General features: G+C 42.7%; 2 pseudogenes; one reads left to right on the forward strand and one right to left on the reverse strand.

Annotated features, from left to right (window-relative positions):
• Positions 1-19,369: 19,369 nt before the first annotated feature.
• Positions 19,370-20,506, reverse strand: LOC121437773 (annotated as a pseudogene).
• A 1,131-nt stretch (positions 20,507-21,637) lies between these two features.
• Positions 21,638-22,364, forward strand: LOC121438077 (annotated as a pseudogene).
• Positions 22,365-24,606: the final 2,242 nt, after the last annotated feature.

The following is a 24,606-nucleotide window of genomic DNA, read 5'->3' on the forward strand; positions in this document are numbered from 1 at the left end:
TGTGTGGGTGTGTCTTTCCCTACTTTACTGTTCTGAGATTATTTGTTCCCTTTGTTATTCAATATTTAGTGATTATCCTTAGGTTGAAGTTTTTCTGAAAGACGTTTCATTCAGACTGGATTTATACATACATATTGCTTAGATTTGGCTTTTTCTAGAAGTGCCTTAATATTTAAATGTATGATAATTGAAATTTTGGTGGGGTATACTAGTCTGGGTCTGCATTTCTGGTCTCGTCTGCTGCACATTTGTGTAGGCTCTTTTCACATTAAAGTGCCTTCACCCCCGGAGATTCTCAGGCTTCTACATGATAGTTTTTCGGTTTCCACTGAGATTCCAAAAGCCAGACCTTGAGATACCAGGGCTCTCAGAGCAAGTCAGAGAAAAAGCCTGTGGTAGTCAAGGAACTCTAGGAATGGCACAGCCTGCATTCCTGGTCACCGAACGCCCTCTGTTCATACTCTGCCTGATGCTCTGGAGGAATCTGACACCTGCACCTGGTCTATCATCTCTGCATTTGGAATGTTATTGACTTGTGCTGTTTAGACACACAAGAGAACTTGGCCATGCCCAGTCGCTTCAGTATCCAGAAGATGTGTGGCATATTATTAGATTCCATGGTGGAATTACCACGCAGGCTGTAAAATTCATCATGTACACCACATGACAACACTAAAACAAGGTCCTAAACCACGAATGTCCATAATGATGGGGAAACTCTAAATTCTCTGCCCGATACTGTTCGGTCTCCATATTTCTGCTTCTGGCTCACTCTTCTTGTTAAGAGAATTGTGACAATGGTAATTTGTCATCTGTGCTTAAACTCAACCTGGCAAGGCCCCATGGTGCACTGCATTCCCTAACATCCAATGTAATCATCAGTCTGTCAATACAGATGTTCTATTTTCTTAAATGCATGTCCCAGCAGTCTTCTCTGGGGCCTAAAACCTATATTTCTGCAGATTCCACTGAGATTCCAGAGATCAGTAATATAGAGTGGGGGCTCAGAGACTCTTGGTATGTAGATGAGTATGGAGTACAAGGAGATCATAGGGTATGCTCATCCTGAGTTCTAGGCATGCAAACCTCCATTGACAAATTGCTGTATTAAACTTCAATCTGAATCTTCACAACAAAAAGATAACAGACTAGAAAGTCATATCTTCTCTAAGTTCTAGAGGAAAGTCTTGTTTAAGGCCCTTTCTGTATGAACACACAAAGGAGGTGTGCCATTGGGCTACTACCCATGGTTTAAATTTGTGCGAGACTTTATTGGATCCCCCCATCTGTTCAGCTGTTTGAATATGTGCTAGACAGCCCTGTGTTCTTTAGTGTGTGTGCTTTTGTGTTTCACTGTGGCTCTGTGTTTCATTGTTTTCCTTTAATGAATAGTGACTTCCCCAAGTAGGAGTACACCCACCTGCAGGTTTAAGACAAATGCTACTTCCTAATGGGGATCTAACTTCTTTTTGGTCTGTCAGGTCACCCTGTGAAGCCCCCACCTATGGAAGAAAGAAAGTCTTCCCCTGTGCCTCTCCATTAATGTGAAACTTCATGAGTAAAGCCTAAGCTTGCTTCCCAGGGGTTCTCAGTTCCTTCATGACAAGTCACACCTGCCCTCCAGTAGCATGCCCATCAGAGCACTGCACTCACAATCTAGAGCACCTTTCTTGGAAACAATGGGTATTGAAATGATCACCTAAAACCATTCAAAGGACAGATTTGAGGAAGGGTTATCTACCACCCTAACCCCGACCATACCTAATTGTGCTACTAATTACCAGTCTGCACAAAGTCTACTTACCAGAGGAATCAAAAATCAAATGATTAAAAACAATTGATTAATTTATACCATATACACTGATGATTAGTGTTAGAGGAACACTTACAGGAGAAAAGTCTGCCCAACCTTTATGAGATTTTCTTCCCACCTGTGTGATTCTCACCTCTATGGATGAGGTGTCATTTCTCTTTCTCAAGAAGTTTTCCTTTTCCAAACTGAATCTTTATTAGTTTTAATAGTATCCATGCATTTCTCCTCCTGTGGAAACAAGAGCAAAACCCCTTCCCCAGCATTGCCCATCTCCTCATATTCATTTTGAGGTCAATACATCTTTAAAATACTGGCTGGATTGAGATTTGGATTCCTAGGAATTTCTCTAGAGCCAGGTTTCAGCAAACCCTATAATGGCTCCCTCAACCAAGATATCTCTCTCCTTGCTATCATCTCTGTCTTTCTCCATCTCATCCATCCTATTCCCTCAAATTTTCCTCTCCCCTCCCCCTCCTCCCTCCTCTTCTTCTCTTACCTTCCCCTTTCCCACCATCACAATGTTCCCAACCCTCCCAGTCATCCTGTCCTTTTCCAATTTCCAGAATGGAAACTACCCCCAGGAACTGATTGCATAATTCTTTATTAATATTGAATATCTTAACACTAATGGGAAAGGAACAACAGTATCCGAGAGACATTGGATAATAGATAAAAACTTCTGAATTAAACCAGCCAGTGTATTTCAAGGATGTGTTGACCTCACAATGAAAATGAGGAGATGTGCAATGTTGGGAAGGCTGGTGACCTTTGTTTATAATATCCTTCCCAAAAACATTAGTTTTGGAAAATGCAAGAATTATAACCTGGGTATTCCATTTTTGCAATAGGTCATAACCCCATAAATTCACTGCAATATGAGCTACATATGGACTCAGCCTTCCTTTCTCTACCTCTGGCCCTATACATTCAACTCATGTCATGCTTTGTTTCACTTAGAAAGGGTTTCAATTCCTAGAAATTTAGCATCTGCCTCTTGAAGAGGCCAATCTGAATGCCACGATTCTGGAATAATGATACTCATGTCTGCACCCATGTCTAACAATCCCTTCATTGAATTTCTATTTATATACACTCTTAGCTTTGGTCTTTGATCATATATAGAAGTCTGACAAAATATAAGTTTCCCAGGCATTGGGATTGTTGGACTAGATGTCCAAACATCAGGGAGGAGTTGCTCCAGACACCACTCACACAGCCTCAATTGATGAAAAATCAAGAGAATATTTATTCTGCCATGACAGGGCCCTTCAGGTTCAGGATATGAAGGACCTCTGACAGCTGTTACAGTCCATCTTTTAAAGCAAAAAGCCACAGACACAAGGGGGAAACCTTTAGGTTGTTTTCCAACTTATTGGATTGGCTTTTTCAAATGGTTATTAGCAGTGATTGGTCTATTCCAGGGCAGGAGAATAGCTGTGTGTTCAGGTGATAAGGGAGAACATCTTTTCTCAATTCCCAGAATGGAGTTATGTTTGAAGATTATTCACAAGGACACAGGAGGATAAACAGTCCAGCATGTGTGTGTGTGGGCAACTGTCCCATTTCCACGAGAGTGAGTGTAAGGTTTTAGAAAAATGTCTTAGCGTTGAGTGGGCTTAGAAATGCATTTAGAGTCTCTCATTCCCTCCTCTTGTTTTGTCAAACTTCAATCTTGGGATTTTCTGAGGTCTCTCTTGAGAGCCTCATATTGGTGGGTCAGTACTAAAACTTGGGTAATACTGAGTCGTTCATGAATGAACGTCAGGAGTTGATATTTTCTGAAGTCCTGGGCCTGGGAAGAATCTAGCTGGGGTTTTTTAGGGAGGGAGCTGGGAAATGGCAGGACCTTAGGGCTTGGTGTGCTGCTTAGGGCTCCTACAGGAGGGGGCTAATTCAGCCCTCCCCACCTTGTCGAGTTTGTTTCCACATACACACACACACACACACACACACACACACACACACACACACCACAGCCTAATATATCAGTCACAATGTCTACATGCAGGATAAGAGTCCCGGAGAGTTCATTTGGTATTTTTTAAGAGTCCTTTGTTTAGCTTTGGGTGTGTTGAAGCTCTCATCTGGAGGGTCCCGAGTCGTTCTATGGAGGTGCCAGCTTCATATGAGATGCGTGGATCCAGGTTGCAATGTCGTCTACTTTGAGAGCGGTGGTTGTCATTAGGAACATGGTATAGGTTCCCTTCCAGGAAGGTTTAAGGCTCTGGGACTGATGTATCTGGATGTATACAGAATCACCAATGGATGTGAAATCTCTGGGTATCCAGGCTGGTAGGCATCAGCCAGAGGCTTCTGCACCTGGGCTTGAACGATCAGGAGGGTCTTTATGTGGGCAGATAACAGTATGGGAAGAACAGCATCAGGATTATATACCTCATCCACCTTAGTGAACAGTGGCAGCCCTTTCATAGGATCTCATAAAACGTGAGTTTAAAATCGCCCCGGGGTGTTTTGAACTCAGAACAGGACAGAGGGAGGAAGGTCTGTCCAGTCATTTTTGCTGGTCTCTAAGGCCAATTTTGTTAATTTGTAAAATTTTCTTTTCTGACCTGAGCTTTGGGGTTGGTAAGCACAATTTCCAATTGATCACCAATGTCTTGGCCACACCCTAACTTACGTGGGCAACAAAGGCAGGTCTATTATCAAACATGATTACCTCGGGCATCCCATACCTCGAGAGGATTTCTTTTATAATCTTTTTACCCATTACATTGGCTGTCTCAGTCTTAATTAATGTATGATGGCTATCTTCTTTGGTAACTGTGTGGCCTCAAGGAGGCTCAAAATTTCTGCGGATGTCAACAATTTTCTTTGTTTGTATATCATTCCATGTATATGGGTAGAGGCAAAAGCATACCTGCTGTCAGTGTGGACATTCCCTCTACCATCTGTAGAGCTTGTATGAAAGCCAGAAATTTAGCTTTCAAGGCAGACTGACATCCCTGAAGAAAGGCTACTGGCCCAGATCATTTGCTTCCTGTCCACCCATGCTGTCCCTGCCTTCCACTGACCTTCAGTCTTGTATGCCTGCTCAGTTCGGACTACCAGCCTTGTGCCCCAGGCAAGCTTTGCCATTATTTCCGGTTCTGCTTGGCCCAGCTCAGCCTGCCATTCTGCCAGCCACATGTCCTTTTTCCAGATTTTGGTAGGATCCATAGTCCATCGATGTGAGTGGGGCACAGGAGCAGCAGCCTGGTCCAAGAGGGCATTGTGAGTGCTCTAACACAGTCTGACTTGTGTGAGGGGAGCGAGACTGCAGGGTGAGCAGCCAGGGCTCATGCAGGCTTTTGGGCAAGCACAGCACCAAGGCAGATGCTAGGAGGTGACTATTTGTCCAGTGGTGATGGCAGGGGGAGGTTGTCATTCTGGCAAGGAGAGCATGGCAGAGGCAGAGGTAGACAAGCAGCCTGTGTCTCCTGCAGAACTGAGTACAGCAGGGAAAGCAAAAGTCTGTTGTTTGGTCAACAAAAGGCTTTGATTCAGGGGTGACCAGGGAGGAATGAGTCATTTATTTGTCCTTTTTCCAAATTTATTGTTCGTAACGTGTCCAGTTTGTAGTAATTTTTTAATGGTTGTTTTAGCACAGAGTGCTCAGTTCCTGTGTCCCTTATAAAATCTATAGAGGTATCTAATGTCCTTTTTCTTGCCATAAGCACATTGGCCTTTGTCCAAGGGGTGCCACTCTCCATCTTCATTTGTCTTTGATCTTCTGTTGCCTAGGCTGCTTATCTGTCTGAGTCTGGTCTTTTTTTTTTTTTTCTAGTCAAATCTTGTCTATGATTCCCTCCAGTTTTCTCTTTCCTCTGCCTCCCACCTTTCTCTTTCTTTTGCTTCCCGCCTCTCTCTCTTTCGCTTCACTTTCTCTGTCTCCAGTTAAACACTTTCTCTGTCTCCCCAAATTCTGCAAGGTATAATCTTGCAACCTATCTACCTGCTATAAATTTTTGTTATATTTGATGCTGACTATTCTATGAAGGCCATGGATATCACTGCCTGCTGACCTCCAGAGTTTGGGTAAAATGCCTTTAAACCTCAATTAAAAATTTAAGGAACACCGATTTTAACTGGCACCAAGAAAACCTCTTTTACCTTGGCCAAATTAGTGGGGTATCTTGCAGCCCCCCTGAGATTTGCCATGAGCCCGGCATTTTGACTGTCAGTTTCTTCCTTTAAGAATTAATTAGACATCATCATGTAGAAGAACAAAAATAGATCCATATTTATCTCTATGCACAAAACTAAAATCCAAACAAATTGAAGACCTTAACATAAAACCATCAATATTGAACCACATAGAAGAAAAAAGTTTTAAATATATTTTTAAACACAGCCTCAGTGTCATAGACACTGAAACAATCAATAAATAAGATCTCTAGAACTGAGAAGCTTTTTGTATAGCAAAGGATCTAATCAACAGAACATAATATATAATGGGAAGGTATCGTAAAAACATATAAAGACTTAGGAACTTAGTTTTCATGAAAACAAATAATCCAATAAAACTATGTTACAGACCTAAACTGTAAACTCTCAATAGACGAACTTCAAATGACTGAAAGATATTTAAAATTTGCTTAAATATAACATCCTTAATCATCGGGGAAATTCAAATCCAACAACTCTGAGATTTGATCTTATCCCTGTAAAAAATGACCAAGATTAAAAATATTGTTTGACAATTTACACTTAAGAGAATAAAATCCTCCATTTTTGGTAAAAATGCAAACTGATACAGCTACTTTGAACATCAGTATGATGAATTTTTGGAATTAGGTAACATATTACCTTAAAACTTAGCAATATCCCTTTGTGTTTTATTTTATATAGCAGAATTATTTTATCATAGACAGTATCTGAAAACAACCCAAAATGTACCTCTTTTATATCAATAATAAATGAGAATCTTCACCATGTTTTTAAAATAGCCATAAACAATATAAAGAGTCAAAGGGGCCATTTTAATTCATCACTCAGCAACACCTCCATTGCCATTTTAGTGGGGTGAGAGGCTTCAGCTGATCTTTGCTATGTGGGTCAACTCGGGGCCCCCACCTCATCCCAAACATTGCGAACAGTCAAGTGTCAAATTCAGATCTAAACACGGGTGGTTTAGAAGCTCAGCTGGTCTGTACAGGGCCCTGGCCCAGAGTCAGGGCTCCTATAGCAATAGTTCTGGAACAGTGTAGTCCTATAACCAGCTAAACAAAGCTGGAAATTTAATTTTTTTCTGCACACACTGCATAGTAAGAAATACAGACACCAACAATATATAGGGTTTTTTTTTTACAGGCACATTCTTTTAAAGTGACTCAGCTTAACTCCTTCCAAGTTTTAAACCAGAAACTTTACCCTGGACTCAGCATGTGATGCCTGGAATAGAGCATCCCTAGAAGAGAGATGCTATCAGGGCTGGGAGGCCCTTCTGATGTTGGCTTGCCCTACTACCTGTTGCTCCTGAATCCAGATTTGCAGGTTACCAAAAGCCACAGGGATACTTACTTGCAGTCTCTCCATTTGCTGCCAAAATGAAAATGTCTAGGCTCTTTACAAAACTTTTGATTTCTAATAGGGTATCTGACCCCAGAGAAACAGCCTACTGCTGGTTCCCAGGCTTACTGGGTCCTGTGGAAAGGAATTAGCACCAGCTTGGACCCTGCTGGCACGTGTGCCTTCTGCAAAGGAAAAGAGACAGGGGATGGGCAGGCTGCAGTTATCAAAGTCATAGTGAAGCCTTCCTTGGTGCCTGCACCGTGCTCTGTAACAAGAATGGTTTGACCCAGAGTAGGGGGGTTCTCTGGACAAGCTCTCCCAGGTGACAATATAGGGAACCTGGTCCAGATGGGCATAAGGTTCAGGCTGGAAGACTTTTTCTTTAACTTGCAAAGTAGTATCTAGATTGAATGTCCCACCCTGTGGCCAGCCCACTTTAAAAGTGGGCCATTTCAGGAATCAGACCACTTGCCAGCATTTCTTTTGGATTTCCACAGCTCAGTCTCCAGCTTTTCTTTAAAGTTAGAGTTAGGGTCAGAGAGGTGGTTACTTACTGCCCCATGGTACCGGATTTAGACTCGAGTACAAGCAGATATACAAAAACAAAGACATGACATAAAACCAGAGACAAAGAGCCAAACCCAAACTCAAAATCAGAAGCTGCACAGCACTACAGATTCAGATGGAGGTCATGCCTCCTGGGAACTAGAGGAGTGACCTGGTCATTCTTAGCCCCTTCAGATACTGGAGCATCCTCCACAGTTACATATTACTGGAACATCCTCCCGCACAGATACTGGCCCTATGTGGTACAATTTTAGAAGCTGTGCAACACTACAGACTCAAAATACCAACAAACACAGACTACAATAATCACAGAAACAAAGCAGACAGACAGACAAAGACAATAAGAACACTCAATCTTACCTCCATCTGGGCCTAGAATGGGTCCAGAAGCAACTCATTTCCCGGCCAATGCACCAAAATGTTGGACTAGAAGTCTAAACATCAGGGAGGGGTTGCTCCGGACACCACTCACATAACCACAATTGATGAAAAAGCAAGAGGATTTTTGTTCTGCCATGACAGGGCCCTTCAGGTTTGGGATATGAAGGACCTCTGATAGCTGTTATAGTCTATCATTTAAAGCAAAAAGCCACAGACATAATGGGGGACCTGTTGGTTGTATTCCAACTTATTGGATTGGCTTATTGATAGGGTTACTAGCAGTGATTGGTCTATTCCAGGGCAGGAGAGTAGCTACGTGATCGGGTAGATAAGGGGAGCATCTCTGGGCCTTGCTGACCTTGTTCTATTGACTAAATCAATACATCAGTAACTGAATCAACATCTGTGGGTTGTATTTACCTCAATTCCCAGAATGGGGTTATATTTGAAGATTATTCACAAGGACATAGGAGGATAAGAAGTCCAGAATGGGGGGGGGGGTGACTGTCCCATTTCCAAAAGAGAGTGAGTGCAAGATTTTAGAAAAATATCTTAGGGTTGAGGGGACTTAGAAATGCATTTAGAGTCTTTCAGTTTAAATTAAGCAACCTGGTAGAATAAATCTTGCTTTTTATTAACTAATTTCATGGCTTGTGGAGGTTCTTTTTCATGGATTGAATAAAAAATAAAAGTCTGTGAAAAGCAAAGTGTCTAAAATCATTTGCATTTATAGTAACTAATAGCATCAGTGACACTTCTCTATGTGGGTTTGTGATCAGGTGGCAGGTATCACTTCCCTTCAATGTGTCATTTGAATGAAGGAAGGCAATCAATGCAGGAGCAACCTTTGTAAAACGAATGCTTTACATTGCAAGCCCAGTGCTCCCAGGATCCTGCTGCTGGAGAGGAGAGCAGCTTTTCATTGGGCTCAAGTACAGGATCTGTTCATAAACACTCTCACTCTAGAAATAGGGCAGGTGGAGTTTTAATTTCAGGTAGCTGGTTCTCTGGAGGACTTAACATAGCCAAAAGGATTCAGGTCCCCAACAAAAGGAGGCAAGAGTCTTAATCAACAGGATTGTCCACATACCAGAGAAAGCCTAGGTCATTTCAGCAAAACAAAATGAATGAAACAAATAGAAAGACATTCAAAGAGACACAAGTGCAAACACACATGCCAAAAAAGTAAGAGACCCAGCACAAGAGAGAATGAGAGAGAGAGAGAATGGGATACTGCTTGAACATAGATTTAAGCCAACAGAAAGTCTTTATTAGCCAGCTGCCAACTACATGGGATGTTCGAGATGCCAGTACAGTAACTAGCCTTTCTCAGAATGAGATTTTAAGGACAAAATCCAAATTCTGGATTGACACACTTCAGTTAAAGAGAAGAGGTACCCAGAAATGGCAGTACAGAAGCTGAAGTGTTATTATATTTTGAGCAAGGATTTTTACATTTAGAGATATTCCCAAAATTATGTATTTTGGTAGATTAAGTCTTTGTTTTCATTATTGCAGGCATGTTTTTTTTGAAAATTGCTTGATTTTTTTCACCTTGAAAGGTGAGTTCACAAGGGATACACTTTTGCTTGTGTGTGGTATTCTGCTAATGTCTGGGTCCTGCTACACCGGTTGGCCTATGCACTATTGTCTTAAGAGGAGCAGGCTGTTTGTCATCCCATCTAGCTAGCTTAACTCCTGAAATAATTGCACAGAAATTGTATTAATTAAATCACTGCCTGGCCCATGAGCTCTAGCCTTATTGGCTAACTCTCACATCTTGATTAACCCATTTCTACCAATCCGTGTTTCACAAGATGGTGGCTTACTGGCAAGATTCTACCTACATCCATCTAATGCAGGAGATTCATGGCATCTGCCTGTCTCTACTTCTTCCCAGCATTCAGTTCAGTCTATTCCACCAATCTAAGTTCTGCCCTATCCAAAGGCCAAGGCAGTTTTTTTATTCAACCAATGAAACCAACACAAATACAGAAGAACCTCACACCACACCATGAGCCTATGGTGCCCTCACAGGCCAGAAGGACCTGGATATCATGATGACTGGAGTTACCAGAGTTGTCAGCTGTCCTGTGAATGCAGTGAATTGGGTGCCAGTCTTCTGGAAAAGCATCCAGCACTTTTTACTTCTGATCATTTCTCCATCCCATTAGATGGATAGTACTTTCTTAATAATCAGCTGTGAAATAATAATTCATTCTCCAAAGCTTTGGCAGTCTCAAATATTTTAGCAGGAATTCAAGAGGTAATCATTATTTGTTTCATGCATTTTTTGACAACTTGTCACTCTGCAAGTCTGGCTTTGCTATAAGATGCTCTATGGACCAAGTTACCTTCACACTCACAGAGTTGAGTCAGCATCTGCCTTCAGACTACTCTCATCAAAGCCATAGACTACCGTATCATACCTGGTTCATGAATTTCTGGTTAATTACATTAACCACACCCTAATCTTACAAATCATATTGAAAGGTTGTCTTTATCAAAATTTATAAAACAGAAAGCCTTTATTACTATTATTAGTAGTAGCACTATAATATATCATTAGCATAATTGTTATTATTAATTTGTGATATGATCTTACTAGCTTGTTTTGGCCATCCTGGAATTCCTGATGTAGACCAGGTTGTTCCCGAAGTCCTACACTCTGGGGCTGCTGAGATTGGAGACCTGACCTCCACGCCTTTATACAACAATGCATGAGTAACATCCACCTCAGAATCACAGTGAAAAGTGCTCTGTGTCCTGCTGGACCCAGTTCTCTGATGGACAGCCTGAGGACACTAAAGAAAGGAAGACATGAGGGAAGGCAGAAGAAGGATAAGACTGTGAAAATGTATCTCAGTAGTAGGGAACTTGCCTAGCATGTTGGAAGTCCCTGATTCTATGTCCTGCAAGACACGCAGATTCAGCTGCCCACAGATGACTGCATGAATATGAGCAATACAACAGAGAGAAGAATGCTGCCTGGAGATCAAGCAGAGGATGTCAGAGGCCCAGTGAATAGTTGTATTTATTCATTCATTAGAATATTCTATGGATCAAAAGTCAGGATTGGTGGTGCTTCTCACCTGGGAGGATGAGGTAAAAGGTATGTAGGTTCAAGGCTAGCCAGGTCGTGCAGCAAGATCTTACAACAAAAACTAACCAATAAAGCAAATACATATACATATAGAAGACCCAGAGACCATTAGAAAGATCTTTCTTCATTTTGTGCAGATTTTAGGAAAAAAATCAAGCAAATTCCAGGGTTGAGATAAATGTCTTGAAGTCTCCCTGTTTTCTTCCATCTCTTCCTACTTTGGTGCAAATTCAGGGTACAGCCCAGGCCAGAGGACTCCTGATTCCAATCCTTCAGGCTCTGAAGTGCTAAGGTCCATGAGGTGTACCAAATACATTCCATTTATTTAAAAATATTTTTCATTATCTCTTCTTCCTGTCCTTGCCAACCATCTTATTATTGCCTCTCCAATGATTTAAGAAGTGAAGTATCTAATCCCAGTACTCAGAGGACAGAAGGAGGCATATCTCTGTGTTTATAAGTCAGACTGGTCTATGATGTGAGTTCCAAGCCTGTGTAAAAACACTCTTTTTCAGGAACAAAGAGCATGAACTCAGATCAAGCTTAAAGTTGTTTTTATGTCTTGTGTTTAACTATACATCTAAAGATATTCTTGAGACTGGCTTAGGAGGATTGCTATATACCAGAAGGTCATTGTAAACAATAGTTCAATGTTCCATCTAGGAATATATCACAACAACTATGTTTTCTCTACATGTAATAAATGTGCTATTCTAAATGGTCCTACTTGACTTGGGCCTGCTTTGGAAAACTTAAGCAGCAGAAATGCTGGAAGATTGATTGGTGTGTCCATGCATACCAAATGACATATTGTCCCCTAAACAAAAATAAAAAGTAAACAAAACTCAATAACAGCCCAGATTTAAAGTCATTCCCTTAAATATGACCTCTTCCCCAAAAGACAGATTCTGAGGCTAGAAAGAGTGGTGTCCTCCTGTAAATTATATTCAGGAGGCAGAGGCAATCTGCAGTGGCAGCCTGGAATACACAGGGATTTTAAGCAGGCCTTGAGAAACTATTTCATTTGAGTTGAGACTGATCTTCTTCCATTGCTTAGTCTCTAAAAGCCAAACAAACAAAACTTAAGTGAAAGGAAAAAAACAAAGCATCATATGAGCATAATTTTTAAAACTACAGTTGAGCAGAGACCCATTGTCATTAATGAGAATGTGTATTTAATGAATAAGATGTAGTTGTTAGGGTCATTTCAGGTTCCCAATCCTCAGCTGCCCAAGGAACTAACTGGGAATCTCATCTTGGGCACTTGGGAGCCCCTCTAGGGTCAAGTCTCTTGCCCACCCTAAAGTGGCTCCCTTAACTAAGAATTGTGGTTCCGTGCTCCCCTATCCACCTTTCCTTTATCCCAGTTCTCCTGCTTCCCCAGGTCTCCCCTCCTTCCCTTCTACCTTTTCTATTCCCATCTCCCCTTACCCCCATCCCACCCCACCCCCAAAGATCCCATTTTCTCCCCGGCAATTTGGTCTACTTCCCTTAGCCAAGAGGATAACTATATGTTTTTCCTTGGGTTCACCTTCTTACTTAGCTTCTTTAGGTTCACCTATTGTAGACTCCGTGGCCCTTATTTATGGCTAGAAACCAATTATGAGTGAGTACATCCCATATTCATCTTTTTGGGTCTGGGATACTGACAACTTTGCATATCATCATAGAATCTTCATCTGGTGATGGATAGAGATAGAGACAGAGACCCACACAGGAGCACTGGACTGAGCTCCCAAGGTCCCAATGAGGAGCAGAAGGAGGGAGAACATGAGCAAAGAAGTCGGGACCACGAGGCGTGCATCCACCCACTGAGACAGTGGAGCTGATCTATTGGGAGCTCACCAAGGCCAGCTGGACTGTGACTGAAAAAGCATGGGATAAAACCGGACTCTCTGAACATGGCGAAGAATGAGGGCTGATGAGACGCCAAGGACAATGGCAGGGGGTTTTGATCCTACTTAATGTCCTGGCTTTGTGGGAGCCTAGCCAGTTTGGATGTTCACCTTCCTAGATATGGACGGAGGGGGGAGGACCTAGGACTTACCACAGGGCAGGGAACCCGGACTGCTCTGTGGACTGGAGAGGGAGGGGGAGAGGAGTGGGGGGAGGGGGAGAAAGGGGGGGAGGGGGAGGGAAATGGGAGGCTGGGAGGAGGTGGAAACTTGTTTTTTGTTTGTTTTTTTTTCTTCTTTCCTCAATAAAAAAAAAAGTTAAAAAAATGTAGTTGTTAATAACAGGAAGTGGCCTGATCTTAATTGTATCACCCATCCCCATTATCCAGATTGAAGGTGTGTGTCTTTATTCTTCAAATTCCTTATTTGAATTGGATCTACCTACTACTGCGACTTCAGCAATGAGTTTTCACAGGTGTGTTCTCTGTTTACGGGTTTAATTAATTCTAGATATAGTAAAGTTGACAACCAAGATTAGCTATCACAAGTGTGCTTTGTCTTTCCTGCCTTGATTTCATTGAGACCCACTGTCTCAGGATGACTCCAGCAAACTTTAATGGTGGTCTTTCCCCTGCCCTTCAGATGATCCTACCTGGACCTAGTCTTCTAGATCCATCTAAATGTGTGGTTGATGAATATCCTAAATCCTTCCCAAGTCTATCACTTTGATTGACCAGATTCACCTTCTCAATAGCCCACACACTACATCCTCCACTGGTGGGTTCTGTGGGTTAATCCTTGCAAGTGACAGGCTTATTTTAGTGGTCCTTCAGAGTGAGAGATTATTCTCTTTTTCATGGGATGCAGAATACACTCCACAGAACCAGAGTGGGAGGGGTTGGGAATAGATCCCCCTCTGTAGTGTGATGAACGATGTGCTACGTAGATGTCATCTCTCACTAGCTAGTCCTGTTTTGGAGAGATAAAGGAATATATACATTGATTCGATCAGCTCAGCCATTTCCAGTCTGGTGTTTGTGTAAATCTGAGTCCAAAACTACTTATCTGCCAAAGTAAGATAATTCAATCATTTGGTTTTGATCCCTTGGTTTTTTTTCATACCTCTGGTAGGTTTTGTGCAGATGGCTAACTAGTAGCATTGGTGACTGTTTACCAAGTGTGCTCAGGGTCAGGGTAGTAGGTATCCTCTACCTCTCGTCTATCATTTGAAGGGATTGTAGGTGATCCCTTCAACACCCCTTGTTTCCATAAAAGTTACTCTAAACTGTGAGTCCTGTGCTCTGATGGGCATGCTCCTGGAGGCCTGTGTGACTTCTCACTAAGGAACTGAGGACCCTGGGGAAGAAGGCTTAGGCTTTTTGCATGAAGTTTCACATTAATAAAGTGTCACGGGGGAGTGTTTCTTTTTTTCCCATTCACTCCCAAAAGTTATTCACACATGTCATTAACCAGAGGGGGATGTCCTCCTACCTGAGAAAGCCACTGTTCATTAACAAAAAACAAAAGTTGCAGAAGCACAATAAAACACCCCCCACACATACTAGAGCACAGGATTGTCCAGTTTGTTTTCATATACAGGAACAGACAGGGGAATCCTGTGAAGTCCTGTACAAATTCTAAACTATGGATCGAGGTCCCACGCCTTCTATGTGTCTTCACAGAAAATGCCCAATTAAAATTTCCTCCAGACTTGAGTGACCAAAGAACTTCTGTAAGGTTTGCTTTCTGTGTGGAATTGCCAGAGTCCTCTGGTCTAATGCAGTAATTGATCTGTGAGCATCTAGTGTGTTGAGGTCCCTGGGTAAGGGTCTCGCACAAATCATGACACAGGGGATGCAGAGTATGAACAACTGCATAACAAGGTTTATTTTGTATGGCTTTTTTTTTTGTTTTTTTGTTTTTATATACAGGGTTTCTCTGTGGCTTTAGAGCCTGTCCAGGAACTAGCTCTTGTAGACCAGGCTGGCCTCGAACTAAGAGAGATCTGCTTACCTCTGCCTCCCAAGTGCTGGGATTAAAGGCATATGCCACCACCGCACAGCTTCGTAAGGCTTTTTATAGAGACTAAAAAAGCATTACCTCAACTCAGAAATCTCCCTTTACTCATATACATGATCATGAGAAACTCCTGCCTCACCTTGCAAGGAACAATACCTCAATTAATAACAGTAATAAAAATGAAAACAAGTACATAGAAATAAGACAAAACATATACAGAAGGAAAGCATTCCTTTATATCTGGTAGAGCATGAAGAACTGAGCTCAAAGGCCACTTCTTTATCCAGGCTATAGATTCTGAGAGAAAGTTTGAGATATGGGCAGTGAAAGTTTGCTTTCATCTATGCTTGGTTTGCCAAGCAACCGTTTCCCAACTTCATCTCATCTGTCCCAGGAGGCGCTTGCACCCTAAGCCAGTTCTGTGTCTCCACATTGATCAAAGGGGGTCCTGGGTGCCTGGAACTCAGGATGAGCACAGCCTAGGAGCTGCTGTACTCCATACTCATCCCCATCCAAGGGGTTCTAAATCCACCACTCTATTTCATTTCTGGTCTCTGTGATCTCAGTGGAACCTCCAGAAATGTAGGATAGCCTCAGAGAAGACTGCTGGGACATGGATTTTAGTCCACAACAGAAAGTGTGTATAGGCAGGCTGTTAGGAAACCCAGTGTACCATGGGTCTCTTTTGGGATGAACTATGAAGTACAGATGCTGTATTTTTTTTTATTGATAAAAAAAATTTCTGCCTCCTCCCAGCCTCCCACTCCTCCTCCCTCCACCCACTCCTCTCCCCATCCCCCCACTCCTCTCCCCCTACCCCGTTTCCTCTCCCCATCCCTCTCAAGTCTGAAGAGCAGTCAGGGTTCCCTGCCCTGTGGAAAGTCCAAAGTCCTCCCCCCTCCGTCCATGTCTAGGAAGGTGAACATCCAAACTGGCTAGGCTCCCACAAAGCCAGAACATGTAGTAGGATCAAAACCCAGTGCCATTGTCCTTGGCTTCTCAGCAGCCCTCATTGTCTGCCATGTTCAGAGAGTCCGGTTTTATCCCCTGCTTTTTCAGTCACAGTTCAGCTGGCCTTGGTGAGCTCCCAATAGATCAGCCCCACTGTCTCCGTGGGTGGGTGCACCCCTCTTGGTCCTGACTTCCTTGCTCACCTTCTCCCTCCTTCTGTTCCTCATTGGGACTTTGGGAGCTCAGACCAGTGCTCCAGTGTGGGTCTCTGTCTCTCTCCATCCATCGCCAGATGAAGGTTCTATGGTGATATGCAAAATATTCATCAGTATGGCTATAGGATAGGATCATTTCAGGTTCCCTATCTTCAACTGCCCCAGGAACTAACTGGGGACCTCGCCTTGGGCACCTGGAAGCCCCTCTAGGTCCAAGTCTCTTCCCAACCCTAAGATGGCTCCCTTAATTAAGATATGTGCTTCCCTGCTCCCCTATCCAACCTTCCTTTATCCCAATCATCCCGTTGCCCCAATTTCTCCCCATCCTACCCTTCTCACTTTTCTCTCCCCATCTCCCTTTACCCCCCTCGCACCCCATCCTTAAGATCCCGATTTTTTGCTTGGCAATCTTGTCTACTTCCCCTACCCAGGAGGATAGCTATATGTTTTTCTTTGCGTTCACCTTCTTATTTAGCTTCTTTAGGATATCAAATAATGGACTCACTGACCTTTATTTATGGCTAGAAACCAATTATGAGTGAATACATCCCATGTTCATCTTTTTGGGTCTGGGTTACCTCACTCAAGATAGTATTTTCTATTTCCATCAATTTGCACGCAAAATTTGAGAAGTCATTGTTTTTTACCGCTGAGTAGTACTCTAATGTGTATATATTCCAAACTTTCTTCATCCATTCTTCCTTTGAAGGACATCTAGGTTGTTTCCAGGTTCTAGCTATTACAAATAATGCTGCTATGAACATAGATGAACAAATGCCCTTGTCATATGATCGGGCATCTCTTGGGTATATTCCCAAGAGTGTTATTGCTGCGTCCAGTGGTAGGTTGAACCCGAATTTCCTGAGAAATCGAAACACTGCTTTCCAAAGTGGTTGCACAAGTGGTTGCACAAGTTTGCATTCCCACCAGCAATGGATGAGGGAACCCCTTCCTCCACAGCCTCTCCAGCCAAGGCTATCCTTGGTGTTTTTGATTTTAGCCAATCTGACAGGTGTGAGATGATATCTCAAAGTTGTTTTGATTTGCATTTCCCTGATCGCTAAGGAGGTTGATCATGACCTTAAGTGTCTTTTGGCCATTTGAACTTCTTCTGTTGAGAATTCTCTGTTCTGATCAGTGCCCCATTTTTTAATTGGGTTAATTAGCATTTTAAAGTCTAGTTTCTTGAGTTCTCTATATATTTTGGAGATCAGTCCTTTGTCTGTTGCGGGGTTAGTGAAGATCTTCTCCCAGTCAGTGGGTTGCCTTTTTGTCTTAGTGACAGTGTCCTTTGCTTTACAGAAGCTTCTCAGTTTTAGTAGGTCCCGTTTATTCAATGTTGCCCTTAATGTCTGTGCTGCTGGGGTTATACCTAGGAAGCAATCGCCTGTGCCCATATGTTGTAGGGTACCTCCCAATTTCTCTTCTATCAGGTTCAGTGTCTTGAAATGTCCAGTCCATCTTTCTGTCCTGACAGCTGTTTCAGGAAGTTGGTGAACACGGGAATACCAACTGAATATATCATAATGAGATACAATAAGCATAGGCACAAACTCTCATATCAAGGCTGGGGATGTCGACCAGAAGGAAGAAAAGGTTCCCAAGGTCAGACAAACAGGTCAGAGACTCCCCACAGTCCCACTCTTTATGAGTTCCACAAAGAAACCCAAACTAAACAACCACAGTATGCATACAGAGGACATAGTGCTGACCCATGCATTTGTGTGATTGCCTCTTCTGTCGCTGTGAGCCCCTATGATCCCCGTTTATCTGATTCTGTGAACCCTTTACTGCCATCAGCTGCTGGAGAAAGGCTAACTGATGACAGCTGGGCTAGGCACCAGTCTCTGAGTACAGCAATTTCTTAGGTATCGTTTATTAACATTTGTGTGTGTGTGACTGTGAGGACCCTGCACAAACTTCCGCAGCTGAGCAGGACTGGATTCCTTCTAACAGAAACACCACTGGAATCCACAAAGTGATTCGAAAATTTTTATTCCTTTTCTATTGTATTGTATTGTATTGGGGTAAAATTTTGTTTACGTAACTGAACAAGGGTCCTTTGCAAGAGAAACAATTGCTTTTGCCCACTGAGTCACCTCTCCAGTCCCCACAAACTGAGTTTGGAGGAAAAGTGTCCTCATTCTCTTCCCCTTGTCTCATAAGAAAACATTCACATTTGTTTTCTCCTTTCCTTTGAGCCCTATATCATATGTTCTACACAATCCTATCCACACAGCTTTCTCCAAAGAAACCGTGTTGGGATGTGCTGGGGGCTTTAGCTAAACTGAATCCCAGTTTCCAAATCACTGGACAAAAACCAAACCAGTACAGCAACAGAGGAGAGCTTGCATAGAGTCCATCAGAGTTCATCATAGTTCCACCCCACCCTCCATTCTGTAGCACCAAAAATAAAAACCTAGAGATAGATATTGGGATTTAGAACGACAACCAGAAAAGCAAAGCAGCCAAGCCACTAGAGACGTCTTTCCTGTCTTAAGGCTGGGTGACTAGAGAAGAAGCAGATTATTAAGCCTCTCTCATCCCTTTTCATATTACCTCTCGTGCTGGGATTTCCTAGGCTAGGATGGAAGGTGTGAACCACCACCACCTGGACTTGTTACTGCATTGATCTTGTTTAGATTAAGGTGCCTTTAAACCAACAGAGATCCATGTTACTCTGTCTAACAAACCCTGGGATTAAAGGTGTGTGTCACCATTGTCTGATCTCCAGTGGCTTTAGCTTTACTTCTGGTCTTCAGGAAAGAATTGTTTATCAAAATACAAATAATACACCACTACAATACTCAAGGCATTAATTAATGTATTAAAGCACTACTAAACCATGATGTCTTTCCCCAGAGTTGCTGTAATTGCTCCATGTACCCCATAGTCTACCCAGGAGTCATCGGTATCAACACTGACCACTGCTTCTGGGATACACATAGAGGGTACCGGTGACAGGTTCCTGGGATTGCTTCAGATGCTTGAGAGGGGGCTCCAGTAGATTGCATTGAGCAGAAGCCAGGGAGCTGTATGCTTCAGTCACCAAGTCTGGGCGTGAATCCACCAATAACTTCCAGCTTGCAGTCTGAGAGACCTCGGAAGCATGAGCTGTAATAAAATTCAGCACCTGTGTTTTCAGTTGCCCTGTCCTGTGGAGGTCAGCCAGGAAGAGAGTGTGGGCAGCATTCTCCACAGAGAGGTCCCTGCAGAGGGCACTTTCACACATGACCTTCAAATGCTCCAGGCCATACTTGTCAGCAGCTGCCAGCACAGCATCTGCCATGCTGTGGAGGACTGGTTCCTTCCCGGTGTAAATGAAGTCCATCATTGCCTTGAAGACTTCTGGTTTCAGGTCATGAATCTCAATGCGATTCTTTCTGCTCTCCTCCGTGTCATGTTCAAACATGGCTCTGAAAACTGGAGAGCGAGCAGCTAAGATGGCCTTGTGAGCCCGGAATTCCTGGCCAGCTACCACCAGGCAGCAGTCTGTGAAGCGCGAATTCTTCCACAGCTCTCCTAGATCATCTCCTAATATGCATTAGGGAACCCGGATTCTCAGCTCCGTGCTGTCTTCAGGGATACTGTAGGAGTATGGGGCCAGGATCCCCATGCAGTAGAGGGTGAAGTGGTCTTCAGGGAGAAGGCAGCGAGAATGGTCCAAGAGAAAATCTTGAAGGACCAACAATTTGTAACCCCTTTGGTAGCCTGGCAGGAAACTAAAGTCTTCTAGGCAAGTCACAGGTTCATATTTTTCTCCTTTGGCGTTTATGATCCAAAACTTGATCTCTGCCTGAATGGGACTCTTTGGAGAGCTGAGCAACTCTATGTTAACTGACAGGTAATCTGAGCTTTCTTCATCGACCCCCTTAGGGTGAACTCTCAAACACCATTTGTTATTGTCTCCTGTTGAGAATGTTGGGCTTCTAATACTGTCCCGCCTTTCCTCCAGAATAAAACGGAACTTGCGGATGGTCCACCTGCAGGAGAAATTCTGCATGTTCAACAGTTTATAGTCCCAGCTCTGGTCAGCGGCGTCCTGTGACATTTCTCCTGGAGGTAGTTTCAAGGTTAAACCGGGTCCAAAATGAAAAAAAAAACAAAAACTAGGATTTGTCTTCTCTTGCCCTGTAGGATACAATAATAGGCATGATATACATTTTTAGCTTCTGTTTCTCCTCTGTTCCCTCTTCTATGAGCCCGGAAACTCGAGTCTCTGAAATTATCCAGATTTCAATTCTAGTTTCAGTGTGGGTAGACTAGACTACATGGGACTGTTGTATCACTTCGTTTTTTTCTAGATTGAATCTTAGGTCAGTGGATTTCTAATTTTGAGAATCATACACTACTTTTGATAATTTACAACATTTTATATACTCATCCAAAATTTTGCACAGTGGTTCTCTAGAGTAACAGAACATACCCAAGGACTCTCTGTATGAACAAAGGAGATTCATTAGAAGGCCTTAGGGCTGCAGTCCTGCTAATCCCACAAAGGCTACCTGTGAAGGGAGAGTCCAAGGATCCAGTACTTACTCAGTCCAGGAGATTAGACGTGCCGACTGGTCCTCAATGGATGCTGGAATTATAAAAAAGAATTCTCTAATGCCAGTGAGGGAATGGTCTTGCTGCAAGGTGAGGACAAGCAGGCAATAAGCAACAGCTTCCTCCATGTTTCTTTTATAGGCTCCCAGGAGGCAGAAGGCGTGGCCCAGCCAGAGGTGTGTCCTTCAGACTCTAGATATGGATTAAAGGTGTGTTCTTCAGGTCTTGAGATAAATGCTTATGTTTTTCGGCCTCCAAAGTGTGTCTGTGAATTGCTGTGCCTACTTCAACTTAAGCAAAGACATTTCTCACAGTCGCGCCCTCTGTTTTAGGATTATAGTTAATTCCAGGTATAGTCAGGTCGGGACCCAAGAACAATAATCTCAAGAGAATTTGCTTGCTGAGGTCAATCTTCCATAAATAAGGGAATGGTGTTTATTCCTACACAGCTGGTATTGCGCTTCTCATGTTGTTGTAAGAATTCCTCCCCTTACCCCTCTCCCCCTTCAGGCCCCTGCGGAGTTTTTCCTTTTCAGACAGAATCTTCTAGTCGTCCTGGCTATTTTCCCTGCACAGCTGCCCATGCCGCTGCTGGGCTTGCTTCCCCGGCCCCTGCCCGCAGTCCGGTCCCCAACCCCGCCCAAGATGTCCGAGGATCTAGCAAAACAGTTGGCTAGCTACAAAGCCCAACTCCAGCAAGTAGAAGCTGCTCTGTCTGGAAACGGAGAAAATGAAGATCTGTTGAAATTGAAGAAGGACTTGCAAGAAGTTATAGAATTGACCAAAGACCTTCTGTCAACTCAGCCTTCGGAACCTCTTGCAAGTTCAGACAGTTTTGCTTCTGCTCAGCCTACTCATTCATGGAAAGTAGGGGACAAATGTATGGCAATCTGGAGTGAAGACGGACAGTGTTATGAAGCGGAGATCGAGGAGATAGATGAAGAAAATGTCACCGCTGCAATCACCTTTGCTGGTTATGGCAATGCTGACGTGACTCCGTTGTTGAACCTCAAACCCGTAGAAGAAGGAAGGAAGGCAAAAGAGGACAGTGGCAACAAACCTATGTCAAAAAAAGAAATGATTGCCCAGCAACGTGAATATAAAAAGAAAAAAGCTTTAAAAAAGCACAGAGAAAAAAAGAACTTGAGCAGGAAAGAGAGGACCAGAAGGTGAAATGGCAGCAGTTCAACAACAGGGCTTATTCTAAAAACAAAAAAGGCCAGGTAAAGAGGAGGATTTTTGCTTCTCCAGAAAGTGTAACGGGCAAAGTTGGAGTAGGAACTTGCGGAATTGCTGACAAGCCTATGACACAGTATCAAGACACATCTAAACACAATGTCAGGCATTTGATGCCTCAATAATGAGAAAAACTGTTGGATTTCATCTCTGCAGGGCTTTACAGTAATTTACCTTTTTATTCTTATATGTTTCTAAAGGTAAATTATTTGCTAGATGAGTAAGGAAGATACATTGTTGTCATTGTTTGGCTTTGGTAGAATGAAACTTGAAGACATTTGATAACTGCTCTCATTTAACTTTTCATTACTACTTACCACAGTTCCCTCAGAGTTTGTTGAATAAGGCAACTTTTCTAGGTAGATGCTGCTTAAATCAGCACTTAGATGACTCAGTGTACTTCAGGCCCCTACTTAACTAATGTTGAGTAGACATTTTGTAAGTCCTAATTTGGAGTTTTCGGGTGCTTTGCACTTGATGTATCCCAGCAGTTCATTGGAACATCATGGCAAAATGCCAGCCTGCTAAAGATATCTTCAGTTTGATGATAACCTGGCCATTGTCCAGACAAACCCGAGCATGGGTTAATTTATAAATGACAGGGTTTAGTTTGAGGTTTTTCCTTGAATTCTTTCCTGGGCCTGTTAGGTCACTTCCACAATTGACTCACCTTGTAGTTTTTGGTCATTGAGTTTGAATTTTATATTAAAAAACAAACCATGTGTAGGATGTGCTCCCCTTCTCTCGTGTTTATTTGGTGTTTTGAATTGTTTTTTTCTTTGTTGATTTTTCACTTGTGGTAGTGCTTCCATTTTGGGGGAATGTGTAATGTTTATATGGGAAAACAAAAAGCTGATGTATAGCTCTGTATACAATGTAGATACTATTTTTGTAAAAAAAAAAAAACCAAGGCTAAATCAATGAAGCAGAGTACTGAATGTTTCATGATTGAATTTTCCTGTATTTCTTGTGCATTAATCTGACCATAATTTCCCTGTATATTATGTTCATGTAGCTGAGTTTGTAATTTTTATTAACTAGATCAAGTTGCCAGCATTTGTTGGTATAAGTGAGCACCACAGTTACCCCAAGTTGAGTTTAAGCCAGAAACACAGATAGAAAAAGGGTCTTCCTGTTACTGGAAGAAGACAATTTTTAGGGTGTGTGTTAATTTCAGTTTTGTATGTTTAACTTTAATAAATAAAGTGTTTTTAAATCTCAAAAAAAAAAAGAATTCCTCCCATACACACGATCTGGGAAGAGATGCTTTTCTTACCCTGTCAGTGTTCACAGCATGAAGGTCAGGGTGGAAGAATTCATCTAAGGAGGCAGGAGTAGAGCCAGACAGGATTCTCTGAAAGTGGCTGTTTTCCTTCCTGCTTTTTATTCCGTTCACACTCACAGTCCCTGGGACGGCTCCACTAAATTTATTGATGGTCTTTCTGGTCCTCCTCAGTTAATCCTCCTTATACTCTCTTCCTGATCCACTTAATGGTGTGCTATGAGAAAATTCTAATTACTTCTCATTTAAATCAAGCAGACGGACGAGATTCAGGGTCTCATTACCTCATAATTTTCCTCCTCAGTGGTGAGTTCTGTTCATTAAACTGTGAACTCCCATGCTTACCATGCTGGACCTTAAATGGGAGAGAGTATTCTGGTTTCTAAAGGGTACAGAATATTTTCAACAGGTACTGAAGAAGGGACTTAGACATGCTTCCCCGTTCCCTTAGATTGTGATCTGTAAAATGCTCCCCACCTCTATCATCTTCATGGAGCTCATCATGTCTGTAGGGACACACAAAGCCTAGAAGACAGGAAAATAACTTCAGTGATTCAATCCTCTCAACAATTCCCAGACTAGCTCTCCAGAACGTCTGACTCCAGTGCTACTCATCCCTCAAGACAGGATACATCAATCACTTGGTTTTGAATTTTGAGTTCCTCAGTTAGGAATCTAATACAGGTGGGTAACTGTGAGGAGGGTAATTTTAAAATGGGGAGGCTTGTGTTAAGGCTCTGCACAGTCTAAGGCATGAACTGTAGATAAGCCCCTTCTCTGTTTTGAGAACCTGGCCAGTTCTAGGAACGAGAAAGGAGAGAATTTTTGTTTTAATTAAGATAGAGACCTGTTGATGCACTGCACACCCTAACATCTGGCCAATGTCTGGGAGTGGACATGCATACAGGACCACGTGTTTTGACGATTGCTGATGACTGAGTAATGAGCCCTGTCCCCCTTGTTCATGAGGCTGAAAATCTGGCCTCAGAACGCCTCTAGCTGCTACTGTTTCAACCCAGGAGAGACAAGCAGTCAGATGAAGCCTGTGCCCGTGATGTTTACTGGGATGCATATTTCTACATTGT

Source organism: Microtus oregoni, unplaced genomic scaffold (genome assembly GCF_018167655.1).
Source record: "Microtus oregoni isolate MIOR12 unplaced genomic scaffold, Mior012 000054F_ref0000373, whole genome shotgun sequence".
Lineage (NCBI taxonomy): Eukaryota > Metazoa > Chordata > Mammalia > Rodentia > Cricetidae > Microtus > Microtus oregoni.